The 27983-nt window shown below is 37.3% G+C and overlaps 1 protein-coding gene and 1 long non-coding RNA gene across 2 annotated transcripts in view; one reads left to right on the forward strand and one right to left on the reverse strand.

The window, feature by feature from the left end:
- The window catches only part of GPC6 (glypican 6), a 768245-nt gene that overhangs the window by 60314 nt on the left and 679948 nt on the right, over nucleotides 1-27983 (forward strand). The window lies entirely within an intron of this gene.
- On the reverse strand, nucleotides 21726-24161 carry LOC113963490. Its single transcript, XR_003532839.1, has 3 exons — nucleotides 23707-24161; nucleotides 23069-23141; nucleotides 21726-21827 (listed from the first exon to the last, which is right to left on the reverse strand). It is a non-coding gene; the product is annotated as an uncharacterized LOC113963490 (long non-coding RNA).

Raw genomic sequence — 27983 nt, forward strand, 5'->3', positions numbered from 1 at the left:
AAACAAAACATAGTTTCTCCCAGGCCTTCCTGGCTGTCCGGGATAAACAGGGTATGAATCAAAAGCCGTGGAGGTTATCAGAAGAGTTCCCCTATACCTCAGCACCTTGGATTTGGCTTGCTGCCCCTTAACTCATCAGAACTACCTGCATGTTTTAATTAAAGTTTATTCAATGGCCAGAGGCCTTTCTGTGCGATGAAGAATAGAAAGTAGCAGCATTACTTCTTCTGCATGGCCTACTTTGCTATCCAAGTCATACTGAACTATTCATCTTTCAGGGGCTATTTTCAAGCCAAGCAAAATGGTTGTAGTGCTGAGAGAGGCATTGGTTTTCTTGTCAGACTGTGATGTGTCAGCTTTTTGGAAAAAGAGGGTAATAGATTAATGTGGAGTCTTACTTTTCTACTTCCTTTGGACATTGCTTGCCTTTCTGGTTGGCATAAGACAAGCTTCTGGTTTGGGAGGGAGCTTAGGTATCTAATTCAAACCTGACGTTAATGGTTCATGTTTGATTTTCTCTCTTTAAAATCTCAGAATAGTACAACAGCACAGGTTGGAAGGGACCTCAAAAGACTGTCTTGTCCAACATTTTTAGTAGGATCCACTTGATCTCTGTAGACCTGTAACACCGATCCTTATCAAAATCACTGCTACTGATTGATTTTTAACTAGCACATCTTGAAAAGACTGAGACTGCTTTCTGAGAGCAGCATTGAGGATCTTTCCACAGTCACAGAATCACAGAATAATGATTTGCCACGCCAAGCTGTACCCATGCTCACCCAACATGAGCTTGTAGCATCATACAAGATTGTATAGCAGCATCTGGCCATACCACCACCATGAATCTGAAGCCTTCATTGAGTCCCACACAGTTTTGTGCCCCAGCTGTTAAGCCTTAGGTCTTCATTGCTGGTCTCACCAGGCAGATTGTTGCAGTTGCAGCACTATGGTGGAAAACCATTCTACTTCTGGCACTGGACCTTGTGTGACTACTGTGGCAGCTGACTTTCTCTGACCATTGCATTTTCCTTGATAATGCTCATGTCTGTCTACAGTTTGTGAGAGATCTGCTTATTTGAGGTGTGCTCAAGCATTTGTCTATCTGTCTGTCTACCTATCTGTGTATCTATTTATTTATTTGCATGTTGCTTTTACTGCTGGTGGATTTATCATCTTCTGAGCCACTATTATTTTCATTAACAATTATGCACTATAAACTGCCAATTTTACATAAACTATAGGAGTCCTTCTGCTGTGCCTTTTGCAATCGGACATGTCTATCTCGTATTGGCCTTATTAGACACCAGCGTGCTTGTAACAAATGCGGATAGAGCCTTTCCCAAATCTTTGTTCGCGAAGCCTAGCCATGATGATGATGATAGCATATATAAATTATATAGAGAAATTTATATACATAAATTATTACACTGCCAGTCTTTGACAGACCTGCAACTAGAATGCAGTTAACCTAGGAAACATTTATAATGCCTCCCAGATAAGTTTGCAGTTCAAGTAAAAGACCAGAGAAAAACTAACAAATTTTAATTCCCTTGTGAGATATATATATTTAGAAGTAGATATAAAACCAGATTGTAACTAACTCTTCCTTTACAACTAATGAACGTTGAAAGAGAAAATAACATACTAGTCACAATCAGAAAGCTGTACAGGAGAAAACTTATTATTAAGCTTATGTTTACAATAAAAGTGCAGGATTATGATACAGCAAGACAAAATCTAAAGGGTAAACAATGGTATCTAATAGTGTGGTTTCGTTCATATGATTAATGTGACATTCTGGTGGTTCTAATAACTATATATGCTCTGTACAATGTTTTGGGGAATATTTGCATAGAATATGTAAAATGCAAAACAATATTGTATGAAAATAGCTTTTAGAGGTTATTCAGGTCCTCTTTCTTACATATTTTATTTATTTTTATGTGCTTTTATTCATTGCATAAGAATAAATTTGGTCACATTTCAGAGTATAGCGTATCGTTATATAATTGAAATATTTCTGGTAAATTGATTACAGAATAATAACCAAAAGATAAAACAATATTTTTTGTGGTGACTAATCTATGAATAAGAAAGGTGGATTTATTGAATTAAGTTGCAAATTGAACAATTATCTTAGATTATAAAAAGTACCACATTTTATCAGTATTGTTTATCTAGAAATCATTGTGGAACATTTATGCCTGCTAAACAGAGCATTCCCTAAATCCTTAATGCAAACAAAAATATGCAGACACAGAACTCTATGGGAACTGAAATTAAAAGGCTAGTGCTCTCTAATGGAGAAGAAATTTATAGGATATTAAATATATGTTTACTTGTCATTTTATTTCTCTATGTCATTAATGAACAGGATAAAAATAATATTTTTTTCATGCAGTCTCAGCTAGTGAATGAAAAATGTACCTGCTGTACCTGAAGCATTCTTACACCCTCCCCCAACACCAATCAAAGACTAAAAAATTTATATAGTCAGATGTGGTTCCTAATAATCGTTTGCATGTATCTGTGCATTTCCTCACTTGGTTTGTGTGGAGGTTCAAACATGGATCTTGTTCATACATGGGCTGACAATAAATTGGTTTAAGGAAAGGGACATCTGATCTCATTGATAAAAGCTTGTTGGTTTTATTAACAGCTGAATACTTCCGCTGCTTCAGATGAATGCTATCTTAATTCTCATGACATTTTACTGACATGAATAAGCTTTCCTCCTGAAAGAAGATGACGAATATGTTAGAAGGCAGACCTTAATTTTGCCTGATAAGATGAAAATATATCATTTGTTCTATACTTATTACTCTAATTCTCCAAATGTTTTGGGAAATAGCAATAAACCATACATCTTTTAACAGATTTTACTTGTGCATATGTATGCTTTGCATATATACTTGTGCAGTTAGCTGCTGGCAGTGGGCAGTAAAATGTCTATTACATGCTCTCCTTATGGGGATGAATTTCAGAATTAAATTTAGCTTATTGCAGAGGAAATGTGCTTATCCACTGGCAGAAGAGTGTCATCTATACCAATGACTGTCTACTTCTCAGGAGAGTAGGGGCAGTCATGGTGCTGGAACTGGTGCTCAGGAGGTGCTGATATGGTGGGCCAGCAGCAACACTTGGGAAGCACAGAAACACTGGCAGGAGGAAAAGAGGGGCCAGGCAACACAGAAACTGTGTTTCTTCCCAGAAAGGTAGAGAGAGATTTTGGCATGTTTCTTTTTTTTTTCATTATTATTATTTCTCTTCTGAGACCACGCATGAGAAGAAGACTTAAAACATACTTGACCCCAAAGAAAAAGGAGAAGAGAGTCCACTTAGTTGACGCCAATCTACAGAGGGACCTGCTGGCATTTTTGCATCCAGCCTTGGCTATAATACGGTCTCTAGTTCAGTGGCACTTAAGAGAAACCATTCACTTATCTTAATATTGTGTTAGCCTATACTGTATAAGTGTTGGCCTTCAGAAGCTTTTTATGTTTTGTTTTGTTTTGTTTTTCTGAAGCTATTCCACTCTGTTTTGTCAAAAACCATGCCAGTCAAAAAACATGAGTACGTTGTGCTGGTAAGTCCTATAAAACTTTCCTCCATCAGGAGTCCTCAAGGCACTAAACTCAGCTGCTGCTCCCACTAAATTCAGGAAGCTGCATTTCTCTAAATCCCCAATCTTCTCTCTCTTAGAGGAATAGCAAAATGTATGGGATTTATTTGATACTGTTCTAACGTCTAAGATACTTCTGCAGAAATCCTGCATTGCAAAAAAACCTGTTGCAGAAATAAACAGCCGAAAGAAAACACATTGGAAATTATATGCGGCTCCAATGATGGCATAAGCATAGTTTATTGGCCTTCCGGTTTTTTTCTTTTTTTTTCTTTTTTTATAGTGATGTTATTTTTTAAATCATGAGTTGAGCATTTGTGATGACAGTACTGACAATGTTTGTCAACAGAAATCCTGCTTTGATCCATCCAGACAGGCATAAGGCTGAATGGTTCACAGGATTAGAAATGGGATAAAGAATAGTAAGCTTTGCATTCATAATTCAGGAATATTTCAGTATTAGTACCTACTGATTGGTATTGTACAATTTAGTTTTGCAGCTAATTTGCAGTAGAAGCTGTTGTTTACAGGCAAATATTCATATCACAACTCATAAGTTTCTTAGCTGAGATCATTAAATCATAGAAATGTAAAGCTCAAACTGTCTTGAAGAGATCATCTAATTCATCACCTATACTGAAAGCAGCATCAAGTACATCCGTATGTGACAGATGCTGGTGAATATTCTGTGAGAAAGCTTTTCCTGAGTTCAAACATAAACTTTCTTTTCTGCAAATTAAGATAATCTCTTCCTGTCTGCCATGGCCACAAGGAACTCAAGGATCGTTGTGTTTTCTACTCCTACTCCTGCCTACTCCAGTCAAATGCTTCTCCCCTTGCTCCGTCCTGCACCTCATGGGCTTCTTCTGGCTTTCCTTCATTAAAATTACTTGTTTTGGTCTTTTAGTGTCTTCTTGTTTTCGTCTGGGCTCTTCAATTTGTCTAGGCTAACTTGCCCCAAAACACTGGAAAAGGTCCACTAGTGCTAAGTAGAAGAAAATAAATACTTCCAGTGTCTCATATGAAATATTTGTTAGTTAACAAATCCAAACTGATACTGCTTTTGTTCTGCAGCAGTAGCATGTACAGATAGTGATGACTCATACATTTAGGGAGTCATTATAAATCCCCAGACCCTCTCTATCATACTGCTGAGTTTCCAGTCTGTTGTTATTTGATCATTTGGTATTGTATTGACACCCCGCCTAACACTGCCCCACCCTTCTTTTTTTTCCTTTTTTTTTTCCTAGTATCACATTTAGGATTATGTCAGTAGGTTTATTTGGCTCACCAGGTTCACGTGGCATTCTGCTTGTCTGCACAATTTTTTAGAAACTTCCCCAGAGTCATGGCATGCCCTGTGAGCCCTGTAAGGAAAGTCTCTTCTGTACCACTCTGCTGAATGAAGCTGAGTCTGGGGCAGACTTTTGTAGTTATGGTTGCCCATTGTCCACAGCTTACTAAAGAAACATCAGCAACATTTCATGTGTTGTTTTTCAATGTGTTTTGCACCATCTGGGGCTACACTCACTTGTCCCATGAAGACATTAGATCTGTTTGAGATGTCCTGTGTTTTCTGCTGGTTTCCAGGTGCTAGATCTTGTGCCCAAGCAAGGTAGGCTGCTCCCAATAGGTCTGTGTCATATTTATGAGCCTTGTGTCTGGAGACTTAAATGTGTCTGGGTATGTCTCTCTCCTTCTCCCCATGATTCTTCAGATGTTACCATAGATTATTGCCTTATTCTTCCTTTTACCTCTGACCCTATTTAAAAAGAAATAGTATTTGCTATGAACAGACTTTTGATTTCTCACAGTGTCAAAATATAAATGTGTGTAATTCTAGAGCTTTGGCATGTTTTCTTATTTCCCTCAAAAGTGGACCAAGAAAGAATCCTTTACTCTGGGCTTCTTTTCTTATATATTTTATTAAGATCCATTGACAAAGATTTTCTAAAGACATTATTCCATTAATTTCTTAGAGTCACAATAGTTAAAAATAAAAATTATTCTAGAAATTAGATACACGTTTTGTATTTTTTTCCTCAGCTGTATAGGGAAATCATCATGTACAAAACATGTCAGTAACTTAACTGAACTATTGTTAGACTGCAATGTCAATATGTACAGAGATGTTATACATAAGTAAAAGATTGAAATAATATAAGTTTCTGGTTTTCTGATTTAAATTATTCTTTACCTTTACAAAGGGCTAAGTGCTTTCAGAATAAATACTTTCAAACTACATATAAGCCCTGTGTAAAGACAGTCAGCAAAGTTGATAAGTATAATTTTAGAAATGAAGCTGAGTGGCTCAGTTTTTGCTATGGAAGAGATGTAACTTCAGTAAATGAGAACATTTATACATTTTATTTAGTTGAGGCAGTTGTTGCTGATCTTACATTTTCATTTTTTAATATAAATTGAAACATTTCCAGTAATTACATGTATGTTCATATTAAACCTTTCACCAAAGATGGTAAACATATTGATATAAATACATTGCACAAGGATAGTAATACTCGAAGTAACTTATTTTATGTTAATCCAAAACGAATAGCTAGAAATAAGTTGAAAACCGTTCTTGGATATCATTTTTCAATATTATTTGAAATAATGGGGATTGTTTGAACCTTTTTTATCAGTATGGCTCCAGAATACATGCATTAATTTTAATTCCCTTTGAAGATGATTGCCACAGGAAATTAGCCTTTATTATTGCACTGGCCTTATACAACTGAATAAAGCTTGAAAAAACAAAGATCAAAAAAGAAAAAAGTACTTTGCCTACTACACCTTCATTTTCTTCTCTGTTTTTTTTTTTTCCCCAGTAAAAGTCACTGGTTAACTTCTGGTGAAATTGCTTCTTTCTCAGTTAACAGTGTTTCTAAAGTATGTTTGGGATTAAATGATCTAGCTATAGATTGGGTAGATACTACTGAGACTTGGAAGTTGGGTATGGATTCTTTTAAACATTTCAATGAACTTCTATTATTGAACCGGAGAAAGCTTTGTCAAACATGAGGAGTTACCATCTGCATAAAGCAATTTTTACCTTCCCAAATCACTTTCTTTTGCATTCAAGAGTTAAACCTCCATGTCAGCTAAGAAAAGAAATACCAGAGGAACATCTGAATGTAAATGCATACCATGCTTCTTGGTATGTTTTAAGGCATGGCTGAATTTTATTTGCAGTGTCTTTATTGTTTCTTCTGAGATATGAATGTTTACAGACATTTTAAAGTCCCCGTATGACAGATACAAACCCAAACATCTAGATTGTTGTCATTTAGCAAATTCTGAGGACCTCTCTACAATGTGCTGAGGAAGCCTTCCTGAAAAAAAGAGAGAGAGAGCAGAGGTAGTTCAAAGGACAGTTTCTAGCTGTTGGTGGGCTCCAGTCCTGATTTGAACTCTGTGAGCTGCAGTGGAAAAGCGTGACTTATGACTGATGAAGTGGATTAATGTTGTTGTATCCAGAGGTTTCTGGCAATTATTTTGTCTGTGGAGATACTGGATTTTACAGTCTGACAGTAGTTATTGGTGGCAGGGTAGAGAGCCTCTGGGATGCACCATGTCAAGACAGAGAATTAAGTACCCTCACGGGCTGTCTTAAAATCTCACTCCATGTCATTTATTTTGACTTCTGTTATTTCCTTATTTCCAGTGATTGGCAAAATCCTTGCTCATCAGCCTGAAAGCAGGTACGGTTAGATTAGATATAAGGAATTATATCTAATATATCTATGCCACTATCTGTAGAACATTACAGAGAAAACAGACTCTTTCGGAAGTGAGTAAAGGAAGGACAACAAGGAGCTCTCACAAACTCAGATGCAAATGATTTCAACTGAATATAAGGAATAACAATAATTTAGAGCAGACGTGGTTTATAGTAAGCAAAAAAACTCTACGGAGAGATATTGGAATCAACTTCAGTCTTTTCCCTGGAGAATTTCTAAAGTCTGCTGACTTGAAGCACTGAGCAATCTGATCCAGTTTTTCCATTAAGTGCCATCTTGAGCAGAAGCCTGGACTAATCTCCTCCAAAGGTCCCTCCCAGACTCAATCTCTCCGTGGTTCTTTGAAGGCAACTAGCAGGAAGCCCTAGGAAAAAAATGTAGTTGAAAATATGAAAGGGGTTTACTCTCACTTTCTTTAACTTGCTTAGTGTGGACATAACATGATTTATTGCATCAAGGAACAGAAAGTGCAGATCATAATAAAACCAATAAATTACAAGAGAACAAACTAGTTGGGCTGATGAGTCAGATCTCATTGCACAAAATCTAAGGGAAAAACATTTACAAGCAATGGCAGTTCCCCCTAGAAATTATATTTAACGGAGAAGCACAAACTGTCTCAGTACTTGTGATGCCTAGAAAGTAGCTCCCTTAAGTAAGCCTTGACTTCAGTGCTTGAGACCCAGGAAAAAAAAAGCATCTTCAGAAAGTGGAAACTAGGTCAAATTACCAAATTGGTGTAAATGAAATAACACTAATAGGAAAGGGGACAAAACTGGAAAGGCCAAGACACAGAATTATGCATGACATAAAAAAAGGACATAAAGAGAAACTAAAAGTCATTTTATAAACACATTAATAATCAGAGCAAGGAAAATAAAAACGTTGATATGCTATCAAACAGGGAAGGAAATAAATTGAAAAATGGTATTAAACCTGCAAAAGTGTTTAATATCTTTTTCAGTTTTCCTTAACTGGAGCTACTCTGCGTTAATACAACTACTTAGCCTAGGAGTGGGCTAAGATGTCAGACTGGAACGATGAAAGAGCTTCTGAAAGACTACATAGAACCAATTATGTATTTGAAAATAATGTGTTTAATGAAGTTTATTGTATAGCATTTAAGTAACTAGATGAAGTCTTCTCAAGATCCATTAGCAGTTCTCTGTTTTGAAGATGGAGAAAGTTTCAGAAAATTCAAAAAGAGCTGACTCAGTGCCTACTTTTATAAAGGAGAGAAAGGGAGAGCTGGGGAATTGCAGACCCATCACCATAATTTAAATGTCATAAAAAAAACAAACCCAACAACTGGAACAAATAAATCAAATGAACTGTAAGCACCTGCAGAATAGCAGGGAGATGAGTAATAGCCAACATGAATTTATCAAGGAGAACTTGTGTGATACCAGTCCAATATCCTATTGTGACAGCATAACAGTTCTTGAGAAGGTGATGAACCAGATGTCATCTCTCTTGACAAATAAATCTTCCGACATTATTTCACATGACATTTTCATAAGAAAGCATGAAAAAAGGAAATTACACTACTATTATGTGATCATGTAATTAGTGGGGAAACTATGCAGAGTTTATTGTTCCCTGTCAAGCTGACATGTGTTCTGTAGGAATATGTCCTCAATCTTGTATATTTGCACAGTCTTAGTAATGGCACAGACAGTGAAATAAAGACTAGTCTAATGAAATTTCCACCCGAATGGGTTGGAGAGGAGGATAAGCGGAATCAGCAAGCTGGATGAGAATTTAAAAATTGATAAATTTAAAAAAAAACCAACCCAAACCCCCAAACACCACAATTCTGTGATGACAAAGGCAAGCTCTTATTTTTGGTAAAAAAAAAATCCTAATACAAAGAGAAAAAATGTTTAGAATTGAACCTTTATGGTCATTGATGTTATCTCCATGATTGTAGTGATAATTCTTGGTCTCATTTTTTAAAGAAAAATTTCAAATAATGTAAATAAGATACTTTACACTACATAATTCATTATGAAGATAATGATGGGAAAATTACATATAAATCTTCCAATGTCCTTATCTTTGATCTTATTACAAAGTTGTTGCTAGTAAGAAAGATAGAACTTACACTTTTGAATATTATGAAAATGTAGTTTGTCTCTTTCCAAAACTTAGAAACCAGTACACTTTCATTTTACATTCATAACTTCTTGTTTTCTAGATAATAATGATAATTTTTCCCATGCTCCTCTGGAACAATTGTACTTGTTTTATAGTCCACAAATTTAGACTATAGCGTCATAATATTTTTGGTAACTAGCAAAAAAAAAATTCAGCTTTATAATGTTTTCAGCCAAGAGTTTTCTAAAATATATTCCTGATAAATGTTAAGGGCCTAGCATTTGTATCATATCTTCATACATGCCTTAGAAATTCTCTCCAGTGGATGCAAATCCAAATTTTAGGGCATGGATTTTCACTTATGTATCATTACAGTATTTTACTATTGGACTTAGTATTAATGTGGTTAAAGTGATATTTCTATAGGTGTGGTTATTGTAGACTCTATTGTTTACATTTTTCCACTTATACACATATAATCTCATTGCATTTATTTTTTCTCATTTTCATGTTATAGCCACCCTGACCATATGTTAGCAAAGTGTATTTCCAATAGATGTCTCATACAAAATACAAAAGAGAAGTAAAAATTGCATATTAAGTTCACCTAGACTAAAAAACATGCATCAAATAAAATTCTACAATTGTTGGTGCTCTTAAATTTTATTGAGGCTTAGGTGACCTTACTGTAAAATGAGTAAACTAAGAAAATTTTCACACTAAGAATACTGCAATCTTTCTTCAAAATAGAAAGGATCTAATGATAAATTTAGGAAAGAGGCATTATCTCTGGGTCATTCAGCTTTAAATGCTCCATATTCAAAGATGGGGGGGGCGAGAGTCAAGACACTTACCTCTTAATTTCCTATTCCAGGATTTATGTACATACAGGCAGTTTAACATTTTTAAAAATCTTTGAGCAGGATTTACAGAGAATCAGGAGGGGAAACAAGGAACTCACTGCTACAGTCAAGAAGAATTTTGTCAGATTAGTGACATTCAGGTTAGACTCTGGGGCCTGGATTTACAGCTGCTAATTTTAGATATGTAGGTATCACAGCTCGTTTAAGTCACGCTGGGCCATTGTCACTGAAAAATACTTTCAAAGATACAGTCTAGAAAGCAGACAAAGTCCACACAGATACATAAAAATAATAGAAATGTTCTACGATAACAACTTAATCATTATCAATTCCTTTGGAATTTGTTTTGATAAAATTAATCATGAGATAGTCGTTTGGGATTAATGTGGATGAAGTACTTAAAGGATTTCAGTGTTAACTGACCATTATACTGCAATGTTCCCACATGAAGTTTGAGCTCAGGAGCATCACACACCGAAGATGACTTGGTTGTAAGGTAACTCCAGAGCTACAGAAGTATCTTCTGTATGAGTGTATTACTTAGGTCTGGGAATGGTTCTACACCCTTATTGCACAAAATGAAATCTGCATGAGGTGTCCTTTGTGGTTTGCTTTTGAACTTAATTGAAGTTGCTGATCAATTAAGTTAGATCTATTTAAGTCACAGAGTACCTATGCATAAAGAGATGGTAAGTTTAACCAGCAGGAATGAAGCATTTAGAGCTGAATTGCCTACATTTTGTGTAAGTTACCAACCACTGGCTTTTGAATGTTGCTTTGCTTTTATTAACTTTGTCTTGAAACTAAACTGCATAGGGTCAGTATAGATATTTGAACTGTTAAAACTGCTTTTAATTCAGGATCAGCTTCTTTCACACTGAGCACCTATCATAGAACCATAGAATCAGCCAGGTTGGAAAAGACCTCTGAGATCATCAAGTCCAACTGTTGATCCACTACTGCCATGGTTACTAGACCATGGCACTAAGTGCCACATCCAGTCTCATCTTAAAAACCTCCAGGAATGGAAAATCCACCACCTCCCTGGGCAACCCATTCCAATGTCTGATTACTCTCTCTGTAAAGAATTTCTTCCCAATATCTAACCTAAACCTTCCCTGGCAGAGCTTAAGACCATGCCCTCTTGTCTTACTGATAGTTGCCTGGGAGAAGAGACCAACCCCCACCTGGCTACAACCTCCTTTCTGGTTGTTGTAGAGAGTGATGAGGTCTCCCCTGAGCCTCCTCCAGGCTAAACAACCCCAGCTCCCTCAGCCTGTCCTCACAGGACTTGTGCTTGAGTCCCTTCACCAGCCTTATTGGTCTTCTCTGGACCTGCTCCAGCACCTCAATATCCTTCCTGAACTGAGGGGCCCGGAACTGGACACAGTAGTGGGCAGTAGATCAATGGGCAGTAGATTCAAATCACGTGAAATCAAAAGGAACAGTGGTTGTAATAGCTTAAAATGGTTACCTTTATGGTTGCAGACTGGTTTTCCATCTGCCTCCTTTTTTTTATGATCTCGTTCTCATATCTTACTGAAACTATCATGTTTTGGACTCTGCCAATTTAAGTCTTTGTGAGTATATGTTTTTAATTTCTATTTTGGAAAATCTTCAGTGAAGTTTGAGGTCTTCCTGTGAAGTGACACCTTTGACTCTAAGGTTATCATTCATCTTCTGTCTTTTACAATTTCTAGTGAATTGGGAAATGCTTTTATCTGAATTCAGTCCATTTTTACAGACTAGCTAAAGGTAGATCTACTCTATGCAAGAGAATACAGAACAAAGGATACTAACCTTAGTCTGACTTGCACCTACTATGTGTCACAGTGCACTACTCTACAGAGACACTAGCTGGTGCCCCCAAATGCATATTAACTGAAAAATTGCTGCAATTTCTAACAGAGATATTGAAAGAGAAATGTGTTTTGCACAATTGGTATTGAAAAAGGGGGGCTGGGGAACATAAAAATAGTCAACCGCAAACTTCATGCCTGGCAAGTGATTCAGGGGATTGCTGGCAGTTGCTAGAGAAACAAACAGAAGAGGTTATCAACCATGCTGCCCAGAAGTCAGAAAGATTATGTGTTTTCTGTGTTCAGTATCTGATAGCAAATATACAATTTGTGTGTGGGCAAGAATATATATGGTATTCTGTGTTCTGGGGACGAAGTAATGGAATCTTGCTTTGTAAGTGAAAGCAGACTAAAACCATAAAGCGTTAGTGTTGCTTTGTTTTAAAATCTCATGGTTTTAATCATATTCTTTGTGATTGAGAGCTGAGAAGGAACTTGAGCAAAATTCAGCACTTGCAATTGTTTAATTAAAAACAAAATCAAAAGCTGAAAATTAATTTCTAAAGTTTTTCTCAGTTGTCAAAGTCCACAGGCAGAGCAGACTGAGCTGTCTATTTCATCAGTAGATAAAATAATAAATACAAATCTAGTCCACTGTGACTAAGTCAAGTTGAGAAATTTTAGACAAATAATTCAGGTCAGATCTGGTATTAAAATATGTTATTTCACTAGAGTGTGAAATATTATTTAGGAAAGCAGAGAACATTATTTATAGTTTTGCAGATTACCTACTTTACTCCTTTTGCTAAACTCCTTCTCTACTGTAACATGGAGCGGTAAATGTTTCAGGGCAGACTTTATGAAGAAATGAAGCGGTAAATTGCATTATGTTTTGTATTATCACTGTCTGCCACTAAACAATGCGGCATCAAATTGAGCTCATATGTACAACAGCTTTTACTAGAAAAAACATAAATTCTAATCAACTCGTTCTGTAAATAGCAAGTTTTCTTCCTCATGCAATCTCAGGTTGTTTTTCTCTGAACTTTTTGAGTATATTGCACAGGATTGTGAGCCCAGGTTCATTAGTTTTTGAAGTCTGTGAAGACATTTCATTTAGTCCATCAAAGCAGGGAGGATGCTCTGGTCTGGCTGTATATGCTGTGGGTAGCATTCCTATATATACACTCAAGTACAGGCGTCAGTGCTAACAGCTCCAATACTGGATGTCTCCTGCAGCCTTCATCATGTGTCAGGAAAGGGGCTATGACCCACCATCCTCAGCTGCTGATAAGGAGATATCTGGCTCTGAAAGTCAAAGAATCTGAACCAAGAGTAAGAATTTAAAATGAATTAGTTGGGAAATGCTAAGTCCCTGTCTGGATATTTTGGTAAATTAAGTGGTCTGTCTTTATAAGAAATTGGTCTACATCTGTCTGGTTGCACGCATAGATGTATGTAATATGTATTAAAGGTACATCCTTGGTCAATTGGCTTCATGTACCATCTAGAAAAAGTTATTTGCTGTGGATAATAAATGGTATAGAGATCAAACTGCTCAGTAATTTCACTAAGCCCCTGCAAAGGTCAGAGCAATCACAAAGTTATTGTTTGGACTTACTCCTTTATCTGCCTCTGAGCAGGTCAGTCTCTTCTGGAATTAAACTACAGTGGTCATATTGATGGCACGAAAACCTGAAGAAGAGCAGGACATACTGTAGGCAAATAAATAAATAAGAGGAGATGGAATTAAACACCTGACTGTGATTTACTGTTTAATATACACTCTGTTCATGGTGAGTCACAAGTTAGAGATGACCAGTTCCACTCATCACAGAGTACATTATTCTTCATTACCACTCATTTAAAGATCATTACAGTGTAAGTAAAAAGCATTTCTGGAAAGAAAGAGAGATGAATGAAACTTAAAATGGTAAGCACACAGAGGTTTTTATGTTTCCCTGCTGTGTGTCACCTTTTAGTATGACCCTTTTTCTTCCATTAAGCAAATCACTTTTAAAAAATTTGCTGTATTTTTCACATCTGAAAATGAAGGTACTCTGTATCTCAGCTCACAAAAAAAGAACCCTGAAGGCTTTTTCTTGACCAAATCCCTTTTAGCCTGTGGGAGGGGAAGAGTATGAGATGAAAATAAATGTCATTGGTCTTCTAAGGAGAATTTTCCTTTTCACATACTTTATTTATGGGCACTTTGTTTCCAAAACTTCTTTATGCATGTTTTAGAAACTTTTCTTTTATTGTTTTCAGATATTTTAAAAATTCTCAGTAAAGAAGCCTATTGTGGCAACAAAATTGGCCAGTCATTGTACAGATATTATTAGAAATTAAAAACTGTTTTTTTATAAATAAAAACCTTGTAGCAAAATCATGCCCCAGAAGCTGCAGTACTTGTGTCAAAAAAATTCTACTGGTGGAAACAGTTCAACTATAAAACAGCTGTGTGCACTGATGGCTGAAGAAATTACCATTTTAGTGTAATGGCTCATATTGTTGAAAAACTCCACTAAAGATGATGAAAAAAAAGAACATTAAATGCTTTTTATTATAAAATATTATTAACTTTTCACATGATTGGGCCATATGAAAGAGATGGAAGAGGAAAAGGTAATTTAAAAAATAATTAAAATTGATATTTGCAAAAGGTTTATTACCTAGATTTTTAATAAGGTTTTCTACTAGCTGCTCTTGTCCCTGATGTTCCAGATTTTTCTGCTAGAAATCAGTCATAGATTTTAACAGTAATTTGCCTGTCACTAGGAATTTTAATTGTCAGTGTGATCATTTATTAAAACAAAAAAGAGGTTGATCTGCCTTCTGCTATGCAGCATGTATTTCCATAGATTCAAAAAAAGTAATTGTGCAACCATGTGCTGTACAATAGAAATAACACTGCAGGAAGAAAAACTACTGTATATGAGCAATTGTCTAGTGCTAATATTTCTGAAGGTGTAAATACCAATGAGGGGTCTAGTGCTATGGGCTATGGTATATGCTGCCTTGGAGGAACTGCTTTTATATCACTAGAGATATTTGAAAGTCTTTTCACCAAAGGAGTCTGTGCACTAAGAAAAAAAGGGACTTTAAAAGTAATTGCTCTTTTATCCCAGTTCTGCTCAAGGCAGCAATGGAGCAGGAGCAGGATGGGGGCAGATACAGCTCTCCTGGAGTAATAAATGCTTGGGTTTGGGATTTGAAACCCACGATCCTGTCTAACAGACTACATGGTTAAATGTACATAGATCCTCATTGATAAAGGATGTGTAGTGGGTTAAAAAGGGTTTTCCCCTGGAGTTGGAAAGTGGTTAATCCCAGGGGGTGGTGTTCTTGATGTTGACCCAATCAGCGCCCCTGAAAAATTAAACATGTTACAACAGGCTGGAAAAGAAGAGATTACGTAGCTGGAAGAGAGGTAGCCATGATTTGAGACCATGAGGAGAGAGGGGCCAGGGATCCCCGCTGGGGGCCAAGGCCCCCCAGGCCCCGCTGGAAACTGAACTGGGTACCATAGCCAAAAGCTGGGGGAAGTTTTCTCCACTGTGAGTAGGCAGCAGAAAGATGCCAAAGCGGTGGCAGAGACAGCACTGAATAGAGAACTGTGGCTGAAATCCAAGAAGATAGCCAGCAGCAGCAAAGATGGCATGGAGTCAAGATGAGAGATGCAGAGATGTCCGACGGAGAGACAGAGAACCAAGCTCAGTAGAGACTGTTTGGGGTGAGACTGGCTTTATTTCCGTAAACCCTTGAGACCCCTCTTGGAAGGAGGGGGTGGACTTCCATTTGAAGGGAGTCCTGAAATGCAGCAGCTAGAGAGAGAGAGAAGCCAAAAGCTCAGAGACGTCCTGGAGCTGGACCAGGACGGCTAGAAGGAATGCGAGGGAAGTGACCTTCCTTCCCTTCCCCCCCCCTCCTCTGCCATATTGGCACTTTGAGATGGAGCACATGAGCTCCATTAGAACACTTGGGGCAAAAACTGAACTGAGAGCTGCCCTAAATGTTCTGACTCAGGGGGAATTTGAGCCCCCCGAGGAAGGGATTTTCATGGGATGCCTTGCACCCCATGACATGACCGTGGTAAGGCAAGTTTTGTCCCTGCTTTGCAAATCCACGGGAGAGAAACCTTCGGCTGAAGTTGAAGGACTGAGGGGTGAGAGAAAACCCCTGCGTTGTAATGAAGAGAGAGAGATTTTCCAGCTATGGCAAATCCAACTATGACTACTGCCTTGAAGAAGAGAGACACTGCTGCCCTGAAAGTGGAAAGGACCTTTTCTTCTTTCCTTCGGAACTTTTATTGGAGGGAAAGGAGGGATTTGATCTATGTAAATATATTGCTTTACCCTAGGAGAGATAGTTAGAATTGTTGTATATAATGTATTATAGTATTTATTATGTAGTAATAAATTTTAATATCATTTTCCTCATGCTAGCAGATGTGTTATGTCTGAAAACCCTCTCACACTAAAGCAAATTGGGAGGCGGGGGGGCTTGGAAATTGGGTTTTTGGAGGTCTCAAACCACGACAGGATGGAACTAAGTAATTTTTTGCAGTAAGATAAAAAAGAAGGCCCATAATGAATAGGAAATCAAAATGGTATAGTAAATAGTATAGTAAATATTAATTTGCTATTTAATAGTAAACAGTAATAGTAAATTACTATTTGGTAATTTATAAATTAGTGTATTGAATAGTAAATAGTAAAGCAAGATTTTTCATAACGAAGGCTTCTAGTTTTGTTCTCTAACCATGGCAAAATACTGTTTCTTCTTTTTCTGTATGAATTAATATTTAAAATATAATTTTCATACCAAACCTACATGTATAAAAAACATGAACTCTTAAACTGTTGGGAACACAGACCATTTTCATCCTTTACTTTAGGCACCTGCTTGAGTCACTGCAGCTAGAAGGGTAGTTGGCTATGAACCCTCTACTATTAGAGGAGTAAGTTAAGGCTTAAGATGCTCTGAGGAAGACTGTGTATATCCATCTTCATTGGCTCTAGAAGGAACTTATTAAAATTCAAACTTAGATAGCTCAGATTTCATACATGTTGGTCATTGTTGCCAGATTTGGGGCACCAGACTGTGTGCTCCACATTGAAATTTAGTATTCTCGATATTCTCCACCTCCTTCCTTTAAGTTTTCTTCTATGATGACAGGAACAAGGAAGAGAGAATACAAGAATATATAGGTGAAATCTTAATTACCAGTCTCAAGACTATACATCTTTATACACAATGATGTCTTAATGAAAACTGTGCAAGTAGTCTTGAGTACAAAGTATCACTTTGCTCACATATAAATGGAGAAACCAGCATGTACATCCAGCCATATAAAGACTGAGATTGACTCTGAAACTTGTTAATTTATGTAGATTGCTGGTCCCTCTTTCGCATTCTCCTTACAACAGCCTCACATTGTTAAATCAAATGGAATCACTTAAGTGCAACTGCATCAGCATGGGTGCAATCCAACACAGTACTTCAAAATTGTACAAAGGTACTTACAAATCACTTTGTATTAAACATAAAAATTACCAGGCATCATTATTTAGTGACCAAGAATGGCTTATCTTTTAGCTTTATTCTCTGTACCTGTGGATCTTGGTAGCTTTCTGGGGAAAGGGGTTCCTTTCATTGTGGAATTGATGGAGTCTTTTCTATGAGCCGGACATCTGCACTGTGATAGAAGGAGGATGTTGGATGTAATGGATTAAAGCACTCCTGTCAGAGACTGGATTTGTATCTTGCTGGATTGTTTGATTGATGGGTTGAATAAATCATGTTGTCTCTGTGTATGTGGGGGGTGGGGAGAAAGGGCTAGGCCTAGGCCTGCAGCCAACATATCCGTGTCCATGCAGAGCACATGGCAGGGAAAGCGGTGTCACTGGGCTGTCAATGGGGTCCGCCTGGTGGCCAGCCCACACCACGCCCCCTGGAGCCTTTGTGGCACCCCTGACTTTGGCTGGGGGGACAGTGAGGGGCAGTGAACCTTTACTCCTGTGGGCAACTTAAACACCTATTTTCTGTATTTCACTTAAGTTATGGATTTTTTCACTTAAGTTGCATGGAGTTTGTGTTTGCTGGGTGTAACAAAGGTTCCCTTACTATAGCAATGCTTGCTAGTCTCAGTAATCTGTTGTAACGCTTTTGGGAAGTTGCATGTTATTTCTGTAAAACCCTTTTTGCCAAAATGCCAATTTTCTCACCAAATTAAAAGAAATCTCTTAAAGAAAAATGTCCAGTTTTTCTCCAGATGTGAACTCAAGGTATCAAAGAATCAAAGACTTTGCAAGGGTTCGCGTGGGTGAAATCTCTTGAAGTCTCAAATTAAGGTGTACAACCAGTAAAAGCGTGGAGCTTCTGGACCGGGGTGTAACAACTCCTGACAAGTTCTCAAGCAATGTGTATGCCAAGGACAGATAATCTAGACCAGAATTCAGTGCAATGCCTCCTTTGTAATATCTGAAAGTAGGAAATTATGGGGACAATGCAATGATAAAGCAGAGATCTCTTTCAGATCTTCTAGGTATGGGAGAGGGCAAAGCTGCAGTTGTGCCATCAGCTAGGACAGCTAGTGTTTAAAGTCTTCCATCAGGCTTCTAATAAAGGAATTTTACCAGGAACTTCTTTGAGAGGTTTGCTTTTATCAGAGATCTCCAACCTCTAGCAGAGGGGATTATCTGGGCACTAAAATACAACTGCCTCTGTAAAATAGAATAAAACTCATCCCATGTCCTGAATTTACCAGATTTTGGCTAGCAGGATATTTAAACTGGGGAGTTTAAAACATCCCTCCAACAGAGATTTATGATAGACTGGCAACATTGATACCCAAATAAAAAATACCGCTCTGCAGCATGATGTCTGAAGTCTGCAGAATGCAGAATGAGTTCAAACAGCCAATTCTCTCTTCTCCTCTGGACACTAATCAGGTTTACATTTCCTTCTCTGTTACTGGACACTCTTTTCTGTTGTTCTTATTTATTCTTCTATGCCTCAATAAGTTTTCCTTGCAATATATACTGAGGCGAGGTTTCCACACACTTGGTCTGTCAGGAACTCAGAATTTCACTTAGCACCAACAATTATCTAGTACTGAACGGGAAAAACATTTTATTCATGAAAGTGATAGTTTGGTAAATTGTAAATTATTAAAACCTCTCCTTTTCAAAGTATTGTTTTAAATTAAAACCAAAGGATTTTGTAATCTATTTTATTATTTGCATGGAACATTGCTTCAGTTAAAATTAAAAGAAGGAAATACCATTAAACTAAGCAGTAGTCTAAGTCATTTTTATATGACTCCTAACTCTTAATAAAAACATAGCTGTTCGTGTAATTCACTATAATGTTGGATAGCAATAAAATGTCTTCCTCATTACAATCAATACCTATGAATAGCAAAGACCTGTAGTGTGCCTTGGCCTTTCTCAACAGGCAGCCTCACTTGGTGGTAAGGAAAATTGCTATTGTCTTATATGAAACCATTTTACCATCACCCTGAGCTTAATAGAGCAGTCTTTCATTGCCTGTTAACAAGCTGAGCTATTGCCAGGAAGTGTTTAAACTGACAAATGCTGTCAGCGCTCTTTCCTTGCAAAGATTAATCTTTTTGGAGTGTGTAGTGTGTTAACATTAGTTTCATTTCTATCAAAACATATGTTGATTAGTTTATTTGACAAACCAATCAGTCTGTTAGTTCAGGATACAGAAAGTCTCTCAATAATAATAGCCAGATATCAGCATACCAGTGGTAAATGGAAGTCCCTATGTCTGCGCTTAATTTCATCATCATTTCAGATGCATTAAAATATGGGGCAGATACAAAACTCAAGGGCTGTATTGTGTAGCCTTACCTTGTGCTCTGTAGTCGCTAGTTCTTCCTGTGCAATATACAAGACATTGCTCTTATAGTGACAATCCACATATATCAAAGTGATGGAATGACAAGCGTCTCATAAAGGCCAGATGTGCTGACATCATACAAGCATTTATAGTCCTATATGTACTTGCAGTTGCATATAATGCATAGTGATAATACCATACGTAAGTAGAACAAATGAAGGTACACAATATTTATGGAGATTTTTTGTAAGGTGAACGGTCACATAAAGAAATTTAAGGAAAGAATTGTTCCATTACTCTGTATCCTAAAAGAGAAAAGATCAATCCTAAAAAATTTTGTTAACATGAGAAAAATAAAACATGTAGGTTTTTTGGGTACATACATCAATTTTATGATTTCAACAGTTGAAGTTATAATAAGGATGCATTCTTTGAGCTGCAACATTTTCTGAATTACAGAAGTGGTCAAGCAGGCTTTGACCATCTGCCTTCCATTTTTGGAAAGCTTTCATGGGCTGTTAGGAGACAGGAAGAGACAAGAAGAAACACTGCTGAAGAAGATGGGCTGGTGTGTGCTGCTGTAGGCACTTTCCTTACTGCTTTATTTTATTGCAGTCTCGATTCCATAATTTATCACAAGGTAACCCCCTTTAACCCTCATGGCACAAAGCTGTGCTGTACTTATCCTGCTGCCTGTTTCGCTGAGTGCTCTTCAGGTAGACCTGGTGGATGATATGTGTTATTTTTTGAGTGTCATAGAACTAGTAGTGATTTTGCTTCCAAGTCTTATGGTTAGGATTTTACTTTTCAGTAAGCCTGGCAAAAGGAAGTAATAGTGGTTTGTTTTTTTTATTTTATAGGGGAAATGTACAATATTTTATTCTCTGTGCATTTCCAGGAGCCTGCAGCTTCATCAGATTTTCTAGATTATAAAATTCTTGAGGAATACATTTGTTGCAGGTAGCTCGGTTTGCAAGCTCCAGTTTCAGCTGCAGATTGAGCTGTGGGCAGACAGAGCCCGAGACAAGAAACTGTGAACTGCCGACCCCTAACAAAGGGCACCCAAAGAGCACTGGGACCTATGAAGCAGCCAGGAGAAAGGACATTGAGAGACACAGTGGGAACCAAAGACTTGGGAAGATGAGCGAGAGTTTCATGTGCTTGGAGAGCTTGGACTGTGAGGATATAAAAGCCCAAGGGGTCCTTGGTTGAGGGTCCCTCCTCGGAGGCACCAGCTCAGGCTGTTTCTGTGTTACTGAGCCGTGAATAAATGGCTTTATGGAATGAGACATCTGAGACTCCGCTGTAGGAAACCTGGTCTGACTCTTGAGTGGGTATTTAGGGAGTTGAGCAGGGCATCCATTGGCTCACTGGAGCCACCCGCTGTGAAGGGGCTTCGGTCCCAGTGAAAGTCTCTGACTTTGGGATTGTGACTGCCGGAGAGTCTTGTGAGTGGTGAGACTGGGAAGTTTCCTTAACAAAGTGGATTTGGATGTGAAGGGGAAGAAAGATGCAGTTGTTAGTCTGAACCCTCTAATTTTGACTGGTTTTCATGAAACAATTAGCAATTTCATTATGTCTTTTGTATTGAGCTGGAACAGTTATTAGGCTCTTTAGATAAAATCTTCTATTTTCATGAAGTCCAGAAGCAACCTAAAAACTTGCTTTCAAATTAAGTAGGGATCTTTCCTTGAGAGTTACTTTTTCATTCCCCTGTCTAATATAAACTTAAGTTGTAGCCTTTCTGAGGCATGTAGTTAATATGTGGGGAAAAGTGACTCTTTAAAGAAAGTTTTTTTTCTTTATGCTCTCAGGAATGTCTGGAATACTGTAGTGACTAAAATAGAAGAAAAAGAATTAATGAATAACTTTCTTATGCCAGCTGTGGGTTCAAATCCATATTTCTTGCTACTTTTCTCAAGATATGCAGGCCTAGAAATAAGGTTTCGGAGCAAGAGAAAAAAAAGCTAAAATATAAAGAGATACAGATTCTCACAAAGGGGGGGATTGTCGTCTTTTTTACTTGCAAAACCTCAACGGAATCAAAAGGAGGACAGAGCAGTGCTATACAGTTCCCTGAAAAACAGTCCTCCTCTATATCCTGGAGAAGTAGGATTTTGCATCGAAATCAGGCTCATGCTACAACAAGTCTCAATACAAGCACTGTATTAGTTGAGACATTGGGGGAGTTAGGAGGGAGCAATCAAAAGGAAACATACAGGAAACTCCCACTTCATTTAAAGCACTTCCTAATTGCTAAGTTCCTGAAATAATGTTTGAGACAATTCTGAAATTTCATGCATTCTAATTACATACAGCAAAATAAGATTCAGGTTTTTCAAGAATCTTTTCATATCTGTGAAATGCCATTAAGGGTTGAATGTACAGTCTCTCTAGATCAGGAGACCAAGTTAAATTGAGGGCTGTCACTGCATAATAACAATGTTGTTCTTCGTAAAACATTTGTTATATTGTGGGCCAAGGGTTTCCTGTTTCCCTGAGCTGTGGGATTTAGCACAGTTGTGTTAGTACTGAGAATTTTATGCAAAAGCCAGTAGTTATAGAGATATCTGAAGTTTTAACTAGCTGCACTTTGCACAGCTTGTGAGAAAAATTTAGGCACACATAATTTAATTTCTAGTTCTCTTTAAGTGGGGTTTGAAAGACACTTTCCAAAATGCTGAACTGATTTGTTTTTTTGGAAATAAAATACATATTTGTAAGTTTATTTATAGCTTTTTAGTTGAGTTACCTTATTTTGAATGTGTAAATGAGAAATGATCTGAAATAGGACCTATGTGTACATCAGGTAAATAAAACATACAAGGTTAGTATACTGTGATAAGTTTGCATACCACTGAGGATGAGACCAATGTTTTTGTCATCTGGTCCTCATGGCTATTTAAAAAAATGCAGAAAGCATTTCTATATAATGTATCATAAAACACTTTGGAAGAAGAAATCTTTTTCTTCATCATCATGTAATTGTACTTCTGTTCCAAAATATGTTTATCCATATTCAGAAGTTTTGGAATCTAGTTTGTTATAAGTTCTGGGCTTCTAAACATTTACACTTACTTTGAGCAGATTTTAATTTTTGGAGAAGATTCTCAGTGCTAAACAGAAGCATTTTCATTGAAGATTGCATCTGCTGCAAAGGAACAGCAAATGGGTGTTAATATCAGTGAAGATATTTGCAATGTGGAGGCTTTTCTTGTTGTTTGTTTGTTTGTTTGTTTTGGGTTTTGTTTTGTTTTTGGTTTTTGTTTGTTTGGTTTTTTTGTGAAGTATGTATAAAGTCTCTGGAACATTTTTCCCCTTATCTTCCTGCAGCAATACATTAAAGCCTTTCCAGAAGAGCAGGGATGCTTTATTAGCATTTGCATTGTGTTCATAAAATTATCATTGTACTCCTTTTGTTCAAGTAGATCTCATATGATCTTTCTGAATAGCTGCAGAAATAAAATCAGCTTGCTGCCTGCAAAAGCCAAGGTTTTGCTGGGAATCAGACTGTGACCCTAGCAAAAGAGTAATGCTAGGGCATTCGAATCCAAATCAAATAACAATCTCAAAAGTGTGGGGAACACGGGGAAACGTAGGAGCTCTGTCTTCTGAGAACTGGACTTCAATATTAAAGATTGCCTTTGGTTGCATGCAGGTGAAATTTCATTATTTAAAAAAATACCAAAAAAAGCATCCATTGTAGTTTCAAGTACCTTGTGATCAGTCGGTGGCTTTTGCTGCTTTATGCATTAAACTATAAGCAGTGTAGTCGGCTGAAGAGAGGGACATGCAGACAGTTCTATGGTTTCGAAGCAGGTAGCTGAAACATTACACATTTACTTTCCTGTTTCAGTCATTTAGTATCTTTTGGAGAAATAGTTTAACAATGTGATTACAAGAAAATATATGCACAGTTTAATGTGCATAACCAAGGTAACGCTGAGGTCTGCTGGGAAGGAAGAGGATTTATTTTGGAGCCTGTTTTATAAAAATGTGTATTAATTGGTATCTCAGAATTGTGTCTGGATTTCAGTTTCCTATTTCGACTTCCAGTTTCACAGGATCTGCCTGTGTGAGAGCTGAATCTCTCAAAAATGCTGACATTAATTTTTAGGTTTTGAATCCAATTTTGAGGGAAGCTTTTACTTCAGGGAGTTGAATTAGGGCCTATAAACTGTATAGTCTGTGATGACACACCAAAAAGATGTGGTAGCTTGTTATAATAAGGGCTTGTGCTTGACACCTTTTGAAACTTTATAAATGCAGTTTCTCTTTTTAATTGCCCTGTGAATTCTTGCTGCCCAATGCAAACCTTGCCTGGACAAAAAAAATTCTGATCCCCTCTGGAGTCTGGATCCTTATCTGGAAATACTGACTGGAAACATAACCCCATGTTACTCATAGATAAAGGCCCAAGCTTTCAAAACAGGTTGCAGGGAGAAGTTTAAGGTCCAGCCTTGCGCTGACAGGTTGAATTTAGTGTTGTTAAAAAGCATGCTATCTTATTGCATTGCGTTCAGAAATGGGGTTTCACTAATAAGTCCCAAAATATCTGCTGCTTTTCTGTTAATTTTCATGACTCAAAATCTGTAGCTTTTGGATCTCAAGCAGATTTTTGCCCTTCTGTCTGCTGTTTAGCTCTGATAGTATATCTGTTAATGTATTAATATGAATACAATTTTGAGCAATGATCATGCTGGAAATCCTTGGTGGAACTGTGTGACTACAAGGCCTCTGAATTTACTGTCTAATATCAGCAATTCACGTCTAATAGCTTCAGTGTCAGACGTCTGAAGCAGTTACAGTGTTTTGTGTTGATGAAATATTGCATTAGCAGTGTATAAATGTTGATTAAGTGTTATTGACAGTCATTGGTAAATTATTGGCTTGCTTTTGCTGCTACTGCTAGAAAACTTAGATTTCTCCAGACTTCTTACAGCATAGGTACACAGTTTTACATAAAAATTCAGTGATCACATAGGTAGCTGCTTACTAATATGTTAACTAATTATTTAATTGGGTCTCATTTATAAAATATGAGAAGGGTTTTTTTTTGGTGTGTTGAGAGATTAATCCTTTTTTCTAAGGATACCAACGAATATGTAGTATTATTTTAAGAAAAAATAACCTGCCCATTGTCTTAGAAAACTGCTTAGTCCAAAGCCTGTTAAATTCAATGGAAGTCATTTGATTGACTCTTAAAAACTCAGACTTTTGCGTCATACCTTTTCATCTTTCCTCCTCCCCAAACCTTCTTCTTTCCAGGCACTCTCTCCCTACTATAAATGCACTGTGTCTTCCATGATTATGAACAGATTCACATACTACATAGTATAGCAAAATATTCTCTATACCTTTTCTGACTCTCATCCAGACTTCTTTTATTCATACAGTCTCCCATAATTGTCTATTTCCTGGTGTTTTCTAGGTAGAACATATTTGTTATGACAGATGTGCTAGATCTGCACTACAAGTTGCTGTGTTGAATACCTTACATGATTCGCAATGTTTCTTATGTGTAGTTTTGCAAATGCAGATGGTAGCAGGAGAGTTAAGCAGTCAGAACAAAAAGCCTTCATCCCTGGGGTCCTCAACCTAAGAAGGACATGGACCTGTTGGAGCAGGTCCGGAGGACGGACTTGAAAATTATTAGAGGGTTGGAGCACCTGTCCTGTGAAAATAGACTGAGACGGCTGGGGTTGTTCAGCCTGGAGAAGTGAAGGCTTTGGGGAGACCTTCTAACAGCCTTCCTGTACCTAAAGGGACCTACAAGAAAGCTGGAGAGGAAGTTTTTACAAGGACGTGTAGTGATAGAAGAACAAGGGGCTTTAAACTGAAAGAGGGTAGGTCTAGATTAGAGATCAGGAAGAAGTTCATTATGCTTAGGGTGGTGAGGCACTGGAACAAGTGGCCCAGAGAAGCTGTGGATGCCCCATCCCTGGAAGTGTTCAAGGCCAGGTTGGATGGGGCTTTGAGCAACCTGGTGTAGTGGGAGGTGACTGCCTATGTCACAAGAGGGTAGAACTAGATGATTTTTAAGGTCCCTTCCAACCCAAACCATTCTATGATTCTATTCCATGATCATAGAAATGCAGTGAGCAGATCTTTATCCATCTGTCAAGAAAGAGATCTAAAACCAGCTGCTTGGAATGCTTTGGACTCCCCAATATAAAACTGTGTTTTATAATCACCAAAAGACACATCTTCATCCCTCAATCTTGTTGTTGCAAGCTCTGAAGCTCATCTAGGTATTTTCTAAGGAGAGAATGGTTTGTTGTACTTTGGATATTCTGAAACTGTGCTGAGGAGATAAAACACTTCTTAGCATGTCAATACTCATTTATAAATCTACTAAGCAGTTGCTGGACGAAAAATCCTGACAAGCATACTTAGCTCAAATCTGTGTAAATTAAAAATGGAAAAAAAGAAATTGGTTACCATGCTATTTTGCATGTTGTGTTTCTAAAAACTGACCAGTAAATGAAAGAAAAAAATGCATTAAAACTAAAAGATGTCTCTATGTCTGTATGCATTACATAGAGGATTATATTTTCTGCATGCTATTCAGGTTTCTTTTGGGACAAAACTGCTTTTTAGCAGAAGTGTTAGCTTTATAGGTAATCTCCTTTCTTGAATGTCAGTAGGCATCTGGATAGATTTGCTTGTTCTCCTTCAGTTCTTTCTGCCTTATTAACTTCTTCTTTTGTTAGGATTTTGTTTTAATGTTCCTCCAGCTGAAACAGACATTTCCTTAAGAGAGCAAACAACTCTGATGAGGCAGGTATCAATTTCTGCATTTGACGTGGTTACCTCTGAGTAAATGAGGTGGACTCTCACATTGCCCTACTATATGGTGACCTTCTGAGAAGTGTGTCCATACAACAACCTTATATCTTCTATGTCCACTTATGTTTTCTGTGAGCCATTGTACTAGGAATACGATTGATACAAACATGTATAGGAAATAATGTGTGTAGTCATTACTGAGTCATGATTGTTCCTAGGCACAGTAGTAACTAACCCTTTGAGAGGACAAGAAATTTATACCCTTGTTCATCTCCACCCTAATTTTTTCTGAATATACCATTCTGAATCCCATAAGCCAGTAATGAATCTAAAACCTTGGAGATAGGTATAAGGTTTATAACACTGAAATGTGGGCGGGCACAACATATTGTATTTTCCATGCTGTTGATGTGAATAACTGTAATTCATGCTTAAGGTGTTGCAGATGTTTAGATGTGAAATAAAGCCATAGTTTAACTTAACCAGTAAGAGCATAAAGAAAAGGTCTTAAAAGACAAATGAGGTAGAGTAATACTGAATGACAGCACTAAATTCAGTAAGATTCATCTGGAAAGTGAAAGAGATTACAGCATCATTTGTTTCTACTGTCCCTTCTTTCCTTTTTCCCTTTTTCTCAGCCAGTTGGGTAAAATGGGAGCATCCGTGTAGTGCCCTGTGAAGCCCTGGGACCCACCCAATGCTCCCTCCACCCCGAGTCAGTCCTCTTGCAGGGTAAATTCTGCCATTTGTACTTATTATTTCATGATCTGTTATATGGGAAACACTGCATTCCAGCCAATAAGGCATAAAATTCTAATCTGTTGGTGTTGACAGAATTACTCTCAGATTAATGTTACTTTCAGGAGGATAAAAGCTTTACCAAGGCAAAATGAGATTTTGTATGCTTTCAGACTCTGGAATGAAGACTATTTTTAAGAAGAGTTTTTGTTAGGATGACCATTAAATTTATTAGGGGTAAAATGTTCTCAAATTTTACATCTTCTTCCTGTTCTTCAAAATTTTTTGGGGGGCAAGAGACTGTAATTAATGACCTTATATATGATTCTGAATCTTTGTAATGAGCAGATGGTAACTGATGCTTATGTCTTGTCAATAATCTCATATTATGCTATTTAGTTTTTGGAACCAAAGTCTGCTTAGAACTGATTTTGATTGTTTCTCTATGTGAAGGATCTGTACCTCG

This window comes from Neopelma chrysocephalum, unplaced genomic scaffold (genome assembly GCF_003984885.1).
Source record: "Neopelma chrysocephalum unplaced genomic scaffold, ASM398488v2 Primary Assembly neopelma1_25, whole genome shotgun sequence".
Lineage (NCBI taxonomy): Eukaryota > Metazoa > Chordata > Aves > Passeriformes > Pipridae > Neopelma > Neopelma chrysocephalum.